Here is a 12119-nt window from a genome sequence, read left to right as displayed (position 1 = left end):
GACACAACCTACCGGAATCTATGGGACACAATGAAAGCAGTTTTAAGAGGGAAATTCATCGCCTGGAGGTCATTCCTCAAAAAAAGGAAAAACCAACAAATAAATGAGCTCACACTTCATCTCAAAGCCCTAGAAAAGGAAGAGCAAAACAATAGCAAATGCAGCAGAAAGCAAGAAATAATTAAAATCAGAGCGGAAATCAATGAAATTGAAACAAAAGAAACTATCGAAAAAATTAACAAAACTAAAAGTTGGTTCTTTGAAAAAATAAACAAGATTGACAAACCTTTAGCCATGCTAACGAAGAGAAGAAGAGAGAGAACTCAAATTACTAACATAAGGGATGAAAAAGGCAATATCACAACAGATGCCACAGAAATACAGAAGACAATTAGAAACTATTTTGAAAACCTATATTCCAATAAAATAGAAGATAGTGAAGACATCAATAAATTTCTTAAGACATATGATTTGCCCAGACTGAGTCAGGAGGACACACACGATTTGAACAGAGCAATATCAATGGATGAAATTGAAGAAGTAATCAAAAGACTACCAACCAAGAAAAGCCCAGGACCGGATGGGTATACAGCGGAGTTTTACAAAACCTTTAAAGAAGAATTAATACCAATACTTTTCAAGTTATTCCAGGAAATAGAAAAAGAGGGAGTCCTTCCAAATTCATTCTATGAGGCCAACATCACATTGATTCCGAAACCAGACAAAGACACAGCAAAGAAAGAAAACTACAGACCAATATCTCTGATGAACCTAGATGCAAAAATCCTCAATAAAATTCTGGCGAATCGGATACAAAGACACATCAAAAAAATTGTGCACCATGATCAAGTAGGATTTATCCCTGGGATGCAGGGATGGTTCAATATACGGAAATCAATAAATGTAATTCACCATATCAATAGACTTAAAGATAAGAACCATATGATCATCTCGATAGACGCAGAAAAAGCATTCGACAAAGTACAGCATCCCTTTATGTTCAAAACATTAGAAAAACTAGGGATAACAGGAACTTACCTTAATATTGTAAAAGCTATTTACGCTAAGCCCCAGGCTAGCATCATTCTGAATGGAGAAAAATTGAAGGCATTCCCCTTAAAATCAGGAACAAGACAGGGATGCCCTCTATCACCACTTCTATTCAATATAGTTCTCGAAACACTGGCCAGAGCAATTAGACAAACGAAAGAAATTAAAGGCATAAAAATTGGAAAGGAAGAACTTAAATTATCACTATTTGCAGATGACATGATTCTATACCTAGAAGACCCAAAATGGTCTACAAAAAAACTACTAGAACTAATAAATGAATTCAGCAAAGTGGCAGGATATAAAATCAACACGCACAAATCAAAGGCATTTCTGTATATCAGCAACAAAACCTCTGAAATGGAAATAAGGAAAACCACTCCATTCACAATATCCTCAAAAAAAATAAAATACTTGGGAATCAACCTAACAAAAGAGGTGAAAGATTTATACAATGAAAACTACAGATCCCTAAAAAGAGAAGTAGAAGAAGATCTTAGAAGATGGAAAGATATACCCTGTTCATGGATAGGCAGAACTAACATCATCAAAATGGCGATATTACCAAAAGTCCTCTATAGGTTTAATGCAATGCCAATCAAAATTCCAATGGCATTGCTTGTAGAAATAGATAAAGCAATCATGAAATTCATATGGAAAAATAAAAGACCCAGAATAGCAAAAGCAATTCTAAGCAGGAAGTGTGAATCAGGTGGTATAGCAATACCAGATTTCAAACTATACTACAGAGCAATAGTAACAAAAACAGCATGGTACTGGTACCAAAACAGGCGGGTAGACCAATGGTACAGAATAGAGGATACAGAGACTAATCCACAAAGTTACAACTATCTTATATTCGATAAAGGGGCTAAAAGCATGCAATGGAGGAAGGATAGCATTTTCAACAAATGGTGTTGGGAAAACTGGAAATCCATATGCAACAAAATGAAACTGAATCCCCTCCTCTCACCATGCACAAAAATTAGCTCAAAATGGATCAAGGACCTTGATATCAAATCAGAGACTCTGCGTATGATAGAAGAAAAAGTTGGCTACGATCTACATATTGTGGGATCAGGCTCCAAATTCCTTAACAGGACACCAATAGCACAAGAGTTAATAGCAAGAATCAACAAATGGGACTTACTTAAACTAAAAAGTTTTTTCACAGCAAGAGAAACAATAAGAGAAGTAAATCGGGAGCCTACATCATGGGAACAAATTTTTACCCCCCACACTTCAGATAGAGCCTTAATATCCAGAGTTTACAAAGAACTCAAAAAATTAGACAATAAGACAACAAATAACCCAATCAACAAATGGGCCAAGGACCTGAACAGACACTTCTCAGAGGAGGACATACAATCAATCAACAGATACATGAAAAAATGCTCACCATCTCTAGCAGTCAGAGAAATGCAAATCAAAACCACCCTAAGATACCATCTCACTCCAGTAAGATTGGCAGCCATTATGAAGTCAAATAATAACAAGTGCTGGCGAGGATGTGGGGAAAAGGGTACTCTTATACATTGCTGGTGGGACTGCAAATTGGTTCGGCCAATTTGGAAAGCAGTATGGAGATTCCTGGGAAAGCTAGGAATGGAACCACCATTTGACCCAGTTATTGCCCTTCTTGGTCTATTCCCTGAAGACCTTAAAAGAGCGTACTACAGGGATACTGCCACATCGATGTTCACAGCAGCACAATTCACAATAGCTAGACTGTGGAACCAACCCAGATGCCCTTCGATGGATGAATGGATTAAAAAAATGTGGCATTTATACACTATGGAGTATTACACAGCACTAAAAAATGACAAAATCATGGAATTTGCAGGGAAATGGATGGCATTAGAGCAGATTATGCTCAGTGAAGCTAGCCAATCCCTAAAAAACAAATACCAAATGTCTTCTTTGATATAATGAGAGCAACTAAGAATAGAGTAGGGAGGAAGAGCAGGAAGAAAAGATTGACATTAAACAGAGGCACGAGATGGGAGGGAAAGAGAGAGAAAAGTGGAATTGCATAAAAATGGAAAGAGACCCTCATTGTTATAAAAAACTACATAAAAGAGGTTGTGAGGGGAATTGGAAGAAAAATAAGGAGAGAAATGAATTACAGTAGATGGGATAGAAAGAGAAGATGGGGGGAGGGGGATAGTAGAGGATAGGAAAGGTAGCAGAATACATCAGTCACTAGTATGGCATTATGTAAAAATGTGAATGTGTAACCTATGTGATTCTGCAATCTGTATTTGGGGTAAAAATGGGAGTTCATAACTCACTTGAAACTATTGTTCGAAGTATGATATGTCAAGAGCTTTGTAATGTTGTGAACAACCAATAAAAAAAAAAAGAAAAAAAAAAAAGAAAGAAAGGTCACCAAAAAAGGAAGAGACAGACAAAATTGAACACAATTGTCTGAAATTAAAAAAAAAAAAGAGAGAGAGAGAGAGAATAATAATCATGTCCTACCAATGCAGAAAAAAATCAATATAAAAATTTAGTTTATTTTCTTATTTTTTTTCTATGCATTTGCATAGCTAATATAATAATATATGCTAATTTTCAAGTGCCATTTAATTAAGGAACATTCATAACTCAGATAATTTAGAAAACGGCATTTAATCATATATGAATTTTGTCCCTGGATGATTTACTGACTTTCATCATTAAAAAAATTCCAATGACTTAGGTCATCTATCATGAGGCCTAAAGATGCATAAAAACCATTTCTCAAGTTCTTTAGCAATGAAAAAGTTCATTATATCATTCTACGAAATACTGCTTTTGTGAAGAGAGAGAGAAAAGACCCTTTGTTTAGTAATTTTCTTGGCATGGGGTCTTCACTGTGTAATAAGCTTAGCCATTGTTAGAAAAATCTGGACAAGAACAGCACCACTTATTGTTATAAGCGATCATCAAATAAGGCAAGAGATTCCATATGAACTGTAGGTTAAAGGATATGGCTCCAGAAATGTCCCTTGGCACCAAGAGAGGAGTGGAAGCAATAGAAAAAGAGCTAACACTGTAGGGCTTTGTCACTTGGGATGGTCTTAGCTGTGCGTGACAGAAAATTTGGACTCATTTATATTAAGTAATAAGTATACCTAGAGTTGCACTGCAGGCCCAGGTTTGATTAATTTAGCCAGGACCCAGTTTCTTTACGTCTCTGGTTTTGCTATCCTAGATATATTGATATGATTCTCAGGTTAATGACCTTCATCACTGTGGGATAATTGCAGCCATTCTAAGACATGGCAATGAAAAGATGAGCCTGCCTCCTGCTGTGTGTCTGTATCTATAAAAGTTTTCTGTAAGTCTCTCCTAGGTTTGCAGGTCAAGGTTAAGTCACATGTGCATACCGAAACCAGTCTCAGACCAGGGATAGACCAGTCCACATCACATCTGGGTATGAGGTTGGCTTCCTTTGAAGTTCATGGCTATGTAAGGAACAAAATTAGGATGATCTTGGAAGGGAGGAAATATGTTAGATAGCTGTCAACAATGTTTTTCACAAGAGCCAAGCTTGGTCTCTGAGCAGCACAATGTTCCAGACAACACACACAAGCTGTTGAATTCTAGAATATGGTTCCAAATGTATTAGGGACATCCTGCTCCTTTATGGGTATGGGTGTGTGTGTGTACACGCGCGTGTGTATGTATGTGTTGTTCTGATTCTGTAATCAGCTGGTCAATGTATCCTTCAAATGTTTTTATGAAGAGACCATGGACCAATCCATTTCCTGAGGTTTTGCCGACCTGCACATGGCTCTCTGTTGCCTTGATTAAACAGTAACAACACGGTTAGATTCACAATCCTTTCCATCCAGATGGTAGCCATGATTGCATTATTTTCTGGGAGTTTGCATTGCAGAGAAGTCAGAGGTCACTACTTTCTGCGCCTTCATAAGTTATTATTCTTTTTAAGATCTGAGTTCCTGAAAGATTCTTTTCTCTGCTCTTTCAATTTAAAAAAGGTGCATGGGCCACATGTAAATATAGGTCATTTTCTTTCATTTTACCTAGAAAATACTGAGTTGCCTGGTTACTCCAATCTTTTTTCATCACAACAAGCGATTTGTAATGATGTCTTTGATTTGTTTCAGCTCTTCTTGTTCTTGTGTCTCGGGCTTATTATGTTGAATCATGTTCTCCGTTTTCTGTGTCTACCGTATCTTCTTAACCATTTTTATTTCCTCATTCTTTTCCCCTACATTATAGAAAAATATCTCAAGTTTGATCTCCATAATCCTAACTTACTTTCCCTCAGGGCCTGTGCTACTCTTCATTCCAATGTATGCTTTATATTATATACTAAGAACCTCATTATGTTTTCGTTACTCATTTGCTAATATTCTTATTTACCTCACCTACGATTCGTCGCTGTTCATCTTACTCCATTGTCCACTCTGCCGTCCTTTTCTCTCTTTATGACTATCTGCTCCTTTTTCACAGATGCCATGCCTTTTTGCATCTGTCTGAGGACATTACACAATTTTCTAAAATTTTTCTGGTTCCCCCAAAGGAGGTCATTTTTAGAGGAATGTTCTTCATTTCATCTCTCATGTTAATTACTTTTTGTGTTCCCAATGCCAGTTTTCCTTTTTCTGATTACTCATCTTTGAATGAGAAGAGACAGAGTCAGTGTCAGATTCACCCACAGACAGGGTGTGTAGCTTTCATTTAATTCTATTAATTGGACACTTGGGTGATGATTAAATCTTCTCAACTGTACAGCTGGAGCTAGCAGGTTGATGAAAATGGGCCCTGCCCAGTTCTGAGAATTTAGCTAGCATTCCTGTGGCTCGGCTGTGCTGAGGGCCTATACCCACGGTCTGGTTCTATAGTACTCTTTCCTGTATGGAGTGCTATCAGGATATTTCCACTTTCTGCCCCCCAAGTATAACATTTTATTTCTACAGATTATTCCGAATATAATACAATCATCCAGCACTCCCAGTCTCAGACACTTCCTAGAATTGATCTCTAAAGAGATATTAAAAGATGGAGGTGGTGAAAATATGTTTGTCAACTCAAAATGTAACACCAACATGTTAAAGGGATAGCTCCCAGGCATCTTATGAGCCTAGCCTTCTTTTTGGTGGTCCACTGTTTCTTGAAGAAAAGGCCAAGCTAGCAGACAGTTGTTTTCCTCAACGAATTTTGTGGGTTTTTTTTTTTTCATCTTAAGTATCATTTCCTTTGAGATTTTGCCAAGTGATTTTTCTACTGGTCTTAGTTTTTGGTGGTAGATGGGGTTTTTATCTATCTGTGGCTTTGTAGGTATTTTAGAAGAAACTTAAGCAAGTTAGCCTGGTCCCATTTAAAATCAGAAATGAAAATCAGTACTTTGAATTGACTTAAACCAGATATGAGCCAATAATGGACTTGGCTATTTTAATTTATAGATCAAGGTGGCAATATTTTCTTTACATTCTATCTGGCTTAAGTTATAAGGAGTTTTGGGTCAATTATGACCACTATTGTAATACAAATTTAAAAGATTCTTTGATGAATAAGAACAACTTTAAAGACGAGTAAACAGTATGCTAAAAGTATGTGTATATTTTTGAAACAGTGGAAGTAGTTAACTTTGAAAAAGAGATACATTGAGACAGAGTGGGGATACCTGATTACTGTGGAAAACATTCAAAGGGTGGTCATATAGAAAAGGGATAATATTTATTTTGATTTGCTTCAGAGAGTAGAACAAGAATCATTATTTTTCTATATTTTTACTGGTGCATTGTAGTTGTACATAATGGTGGGATTAATTATTACATGTTTGTACATGTACACATTATAAAAATATAATCTGGCCCAAATCATTTCCCAGTATTTTTCCTTTCCCTCCCCTCCTTGCTCTCCCTGGTCCCTTCCCTCTATCTCTTGATCTCCCTGGGATTTTCACAACACCTCTACCATCTTTCTTTTCCTCTCTTGCTTCCACATATGAGAGAAAACTATGACCTTTGACCTTCAGAATTTGGCTTTATTTTGTTTAACATAACATTCTCAAAGTCCATCCATTTTCTTGAAAATTACACAATTTCATTTTTCTTTATGGCTGCATAAAACTCATATATACCACATTTTCTTTATCTGTTTATCCACTGATGGACACCTACATTGGTTCCATTGTTTGGCTGTTGTGAACTGTACTGCTAAAAAAAAATGGATGTGCATGTATCATTGTAGTATGATGAGTTTTATTCTTTAGGATAAATACCGAAGAGTGGTATGCCTGGGTCATATGGTAGTTCCATGCCTAGTCTTTTGAGGAACCTCCATACTGATTTCTATATTGATTGAACCAATTTATAATCCCACCAAGAATGTAGAAGTGTTCCTTTTTCTCCACATATCCTCCAATATTTACTATTGTTCTATTCTTTTTTTGTTTAATTTTTTTAAGTTGTAGATGGACACAATACCTTTTTAAAAATAAATATATATATATATATATATATATATTTTTTTTTTTTTTGTAGTGCTGGGGATAGAACCCAGTGCCTCACACATTCTAGACAAGTGCTGTACCATGGAGCCACAACCCCAGCTCCTATTGGTCTTTCTTGATGGCTGCCATTCTTACTGGAGTAAGACAAAATCTCAGTGTAGTTTTGATTTGCATTTTCCTAATTGCTAACAATGTTGAACTTTTTCCATATATTTTTTGGGCATTTTTATTCTTCTTTTGAGAAATATCTATTTAATTCATTGGCCCAATTATTGATTTTTTCCGAGGTTAAGTTTTTTTGAGTTTTTATTTTTAATATATTCTGGATATTAATTCTCTGTCGGAAGAGTAAGTAGCAAAAATTTTCTCCCATTCTACTGGTTCTCTTTTCACTTTCTAAATTGTCTCCTTTGTTGTATAGAAAGTTTTAAATTTGATGCCACCCTGTTTATTAATTCTTGGCATCATTTCCTGAGCTTTAGTCCTATTGAGAAAGTTGTTGCCTGCACCTATATGTTGAAGCATTGACCCTAGGAGTTGCATAGTTGTGTTTTTTTTTTTTTTTACAGTTGATGTAGTTTTATTTTACAATTATAAAGTTTTTTTAAAAAAAAAAACAACACTACAAGCAAAGTTAAAGACAAACTGGGAAGAAATATTTACATCTCATATTATGAACAAAGGATTACATACTCCCACCACCCCTGGCAAAAAACAAAAACAAGCAGAAAAAGAACTAGATATTGCTAAAACGATAAACCACCAGTAGAAAAGTGAAACAGAGTTCCAAGAACAGGAAATACACAACTGGCCCTTCAAAAAATGAAGAATGTCTTTACCTCACTCCTGGTAAGATAAAGACAGGTTTTTGAAACATAGACATATCCAGGTAAAACATATCCAGGTAAAATCTTTTTTACTTCCTGGTTTAGATCCTAAACATATCCAGGTAAAATCTTTTTTACTTCCTGGTTTAGATCCTGCTAAGGGCTACCTGTCTACTCAGGTGTTTGTCTTTGAGATAGAATCTCACTATGTTGCCAGGCTAGTCTCAAACTCAAGGCCTCAAGTGATCCTCCTGCCTCAGCCTCCCGAGAAGATGGGACAACAGGGGGGCACACATCACACTCAGGTAGATGTTTGTATTTTTATTAACTCAACTCATATTGTCCTGATCTGTTGGTCATGTACAATCTTCTCCTCTATCCAAGTCAATTCTGAGGATCTGGTGACCCTGAAGCATTACCTCTTATCCTTTCCTGCCACTGTTTGTGCAGTATTTCATCATCCAGGAATGAGACAGTTGGCTCATCTATGAGGTCGTTCAATTGTTCACTAACATGAACAACCTTGTACTTGCTCTCTGGGGTGGGGGTGGGGGTTTCCTATGATAACATGGGCCTAAAAGTGGTTCCAAAGAAGGTGACTTTCATATTACTCAGTTTGGGAAGAAATGTTTATATCTCACAATGTGAACATAGGATTAAAAACTTTGAACTTCACACCTAACAAAGTTGAAAACATGAAGACCAATGACATTTTAAGGAGAGGGCATTAGCTGGTTTGGAGGTTGGAGCAGGGACTATTTATGAAGGAAGAATGCCTGAGAAAAGACAGCCACATCCATGAACTGCTGGGCTGAGTGCCTGCCTCTGTGGACACGATCAGGCAGCCCCAGGCTCCAGCTGCTTGAATTTCTCCTGGATCCCCCGGAGTTGGCTTCGACCCCAGTAGATACGGGTCTGGAGGCTGGCTATATCTGCAGCTAGCTGTAGGCCATCCTGGAAGCTGGCTTGGGCCTGCCGCAGACTGTGAGGAACCAGGATTCCAAACCAGTTCAGGGGGTCCTGTGAGGCTGCAGAGGGCTCTGGCTCTGGCCTTTGTGCCTGCGCAAAGCTGTCTCTCTGGGCCCCACCTCCTCTGGAGTCTGGGCATCTGCTCTCACCACCCTGAAGGTCTGGAATCCGTTCTGGGTCTCACTGACACACACATAGACCTGGGGTTCCATGCGAGAGGCATACTGCAAGGGCCCTACAGACTTGGCACCCATTGCGTAGCGAGCCTTTGCGAGCGAGAGCCAGCCTCCCCCGCTTCACTTCCAGCTCCTCCAGGTCTCTGAGCAGCTGCAGGAGAAGCGAGTCCAACTCGGCCCTTAAGTCGGGCGCCGCCATGGGCTAGCCACCCGCGGCCCTCCCATAGTTTGTGTTTCTAATTCTTTTAGGAGTTGCATAGTTTCTGATTCTGGTCTTTGATCCATTTTGAGTTGACTTTTGTATAGGATGAGAGATAGGGATCTAGTCTCATTCTTCTTCATATAGATAACCAGTTTTCTCAGCACCACTTGTAAAAATGTTGTCTTGGTTGTGTGTGGTGGCACATGCCTATAATCCTAGAGGCTCTGGAGGCTGAGGCAGGAGGATCATGAGTTCAAAGCCAGCCTCAGCAACGGAGAAGTGCTAAGCAACTCAGTGAGACCTTTCTCTAAATAAAATACAAAATAGGACTGAGGGCGTGACTTAGTGGTTGAGTACCCCTGAGTTTAATCCCCAGTACCAAAAAAAAAAAAAAAAATCGCTGTCATTTCTCCAACATAAGTTTTTGACCTTTTTGTAAAGGATCAGATGATTGTGTTGATATGGGTTTGTCTCTGTGTCTTCTATTCTGTACAATTTGTCTAGGTGTCTGTTTCTATGCCGGAACTATGCAGTTTTTGTTACTATGACTCTATAGTATAATTTGTTACTATGGCTCTATAGTATAATTTGTGATACTTCCAGCATTTTAAAATTTTTTTGCTTAAAGTTACTTTGACTATTATGGGTCTTTTGTTCTTTCAAATCAATTTTGGGACTATTTTTCTAGTTCTGAGAAAAATATTATTGGTATTTTGATGGGGATTGCATTGAATCTGTATATTACTTTTTGTACTATGGCCATTTTAATAATATTAATTCTTTGTGTCTATAAACATGGGTGATCTTTCTATCTTCTTGTGTCTTCTTTAATTTCTTCAGTGCAGAACAAGAATCATTTGGAGGAGTAACAAAAAAGTGGATTTGACTTAACCTAAAATTGATTGGCAATAGAGTTGATGCTTCATAAAGAAAGCAGTGAATTTTCTGGCTCCCGAAGGAGTTCATATGATTCTGGTTGATCACCCACCAAGGAAGCTGTGGGACAAATTCTGAAGTGGGTGGAAAGTTGGATAATTTATATCTTAATGAACTTGGGTTTGGAGGTTAGCCCTTGGGGTTTCTGCCTTTTAGGTCAAATAAGTGGCTTGGCTTCCTTGCAAGGAAAGTACTAAACTGGGAGAACTCAATTGCTCTGAATATTGGTCTCCAGACAGACAGATGAGGATCCCTACAAAATAAGTTTTGCTTTCTCCTGTGCTCTACATGGCCAACTTACATAGTAGCAAAAACTACTTTAGAAGCAGATCATAACTAGCCAGCTATGTTTTTGGCATTTGTTTCTGCAAAGCGGCCTGCTGTAACTTCAGCAATTAGAGAAGCTGAGGTAGGAGGACTGGAAGTTTGAGGCCAGCCTGGGCAATTTAGTGAGACCCTGTCTCAAACCAAAATAAAAAGGGCTGGGGATGTAACTCAATGGCAAAACGCCCCTGGGTTCAACCCCAAAGACCTGGTCGGGGAGGGGGAGAAAAGAAAGAAGGAGAAGGAAAAAGAGAAGATCATGATCAGGTTTCTGCCATGAAAAGTGGGGCGCAAACAGATGATATACATGTCATCTCCTTGTCGTCCTCACTACAGTCTAGGGACATTGGTTTCCAGACAAATAGCTAGTCACTGAAGGCACTAGAAAACTCTCCCCAAACAAGACGACATTCCTTCATGGAGCCAGGGAAAGCTCCGGAATTTTGATGTAAAAGGTGCTTAGGGGCAACAACGGAGTAGGAATGACTATGTGGAACCATCATGAAGTTCCATTTGCATTTCTTAAAGACGAATTTATTCACATTGACATGTATATTGCAATTTTAGTTTTTCATTTTGTGGGGCAAAGGGCGCCCAACAGGAATGGGGACAGAGCCCTTCCTACCATTTCTAGTCATTGTATGGATGAGTCAAGATTAGGAGTCTGTTCTGATTCCAAAGTTCAGCCTGACCTCACAGTGAGCAGGATGAGTTCTTTTAATATTATTGGGGACTTGTTTTGTTTTGGTTTTGTACTTCCTTTAAACTAATCTAACTAAATAAGGCAAGAGAAAGCAGATTGCTTGATTAGCCTATTTTCCTGAAGACTTTCTCAAATACTGAAAACCAGCGTGGAGGCTGCCTATCTTCACTCCTGTTCTGAGGGGGCTCCAGCCCCTCTGGTGGCTGCTGCCCCTGACCTGCAGGTGCGGCTGCTTGGCTGCTTTTTTCAACCCGGGCTGGAGGAACATCGCTGCTTCCCAGTGGGGCTGCTGCACTCCGTCTGCTTCAAGGCTGGAACTCATTTTTTCTTTCCTTTTACAAACAAAAATGCCTTCTCTGTTTATCCTGTTGGACTTTGTAGAACCAGATGTGTCAGGAGTTGGTTCCTGCAAAGCAGCCTAACGAACGGGCTTTTCTGCTGCATTACATAATGGCAGATTCAC

The 12119-nt window shown here is 38.5% G+C and overlaps 1 long non-coding RNA gene and 1 pseudogene across 1 annotated transcript in view; one reads left to right on the top strand and one right to left on the bottom strand.

Annotated features, from left to right (window-relative positions):
- Positions 1 to 12119, top strand: part of LOC144368129 (uncharacterized) — an 87865-nt gene that overhangs the window by 30234 nt on the left and 45512 nt on the right. The window lies entirely within an intron of this gene.
- On the bottom strand, positions 8653 to 10099 carry LOC101959557 (vacuolar ATPase assembly protein VMA22 pseudogene; annotated as a pseudogene).

The sequence above is a fragment of the Ictidomys tridecemlineatus genome, chromosome 11, assembly GCF_052094955.1.
Source record: "Ictidomys tridecemlineatus isolate mIctTri1 chromosome 11, mIctTri1.hap1, whole genome shotgun sequence".
In the NCBI taxonomy this organism is placed as follows: domain Eukaryota; kingdom Metazoa; phylum Chordata; class Mammalia; order Rodentia; family Sciuridae; genus Ictidomys; species Ictidomys tridecemlineatus.
Note: the sequence above shows the minus strand (reverse complement) of the source record. Positions and strands in the feature narration are given on the sequence as shown.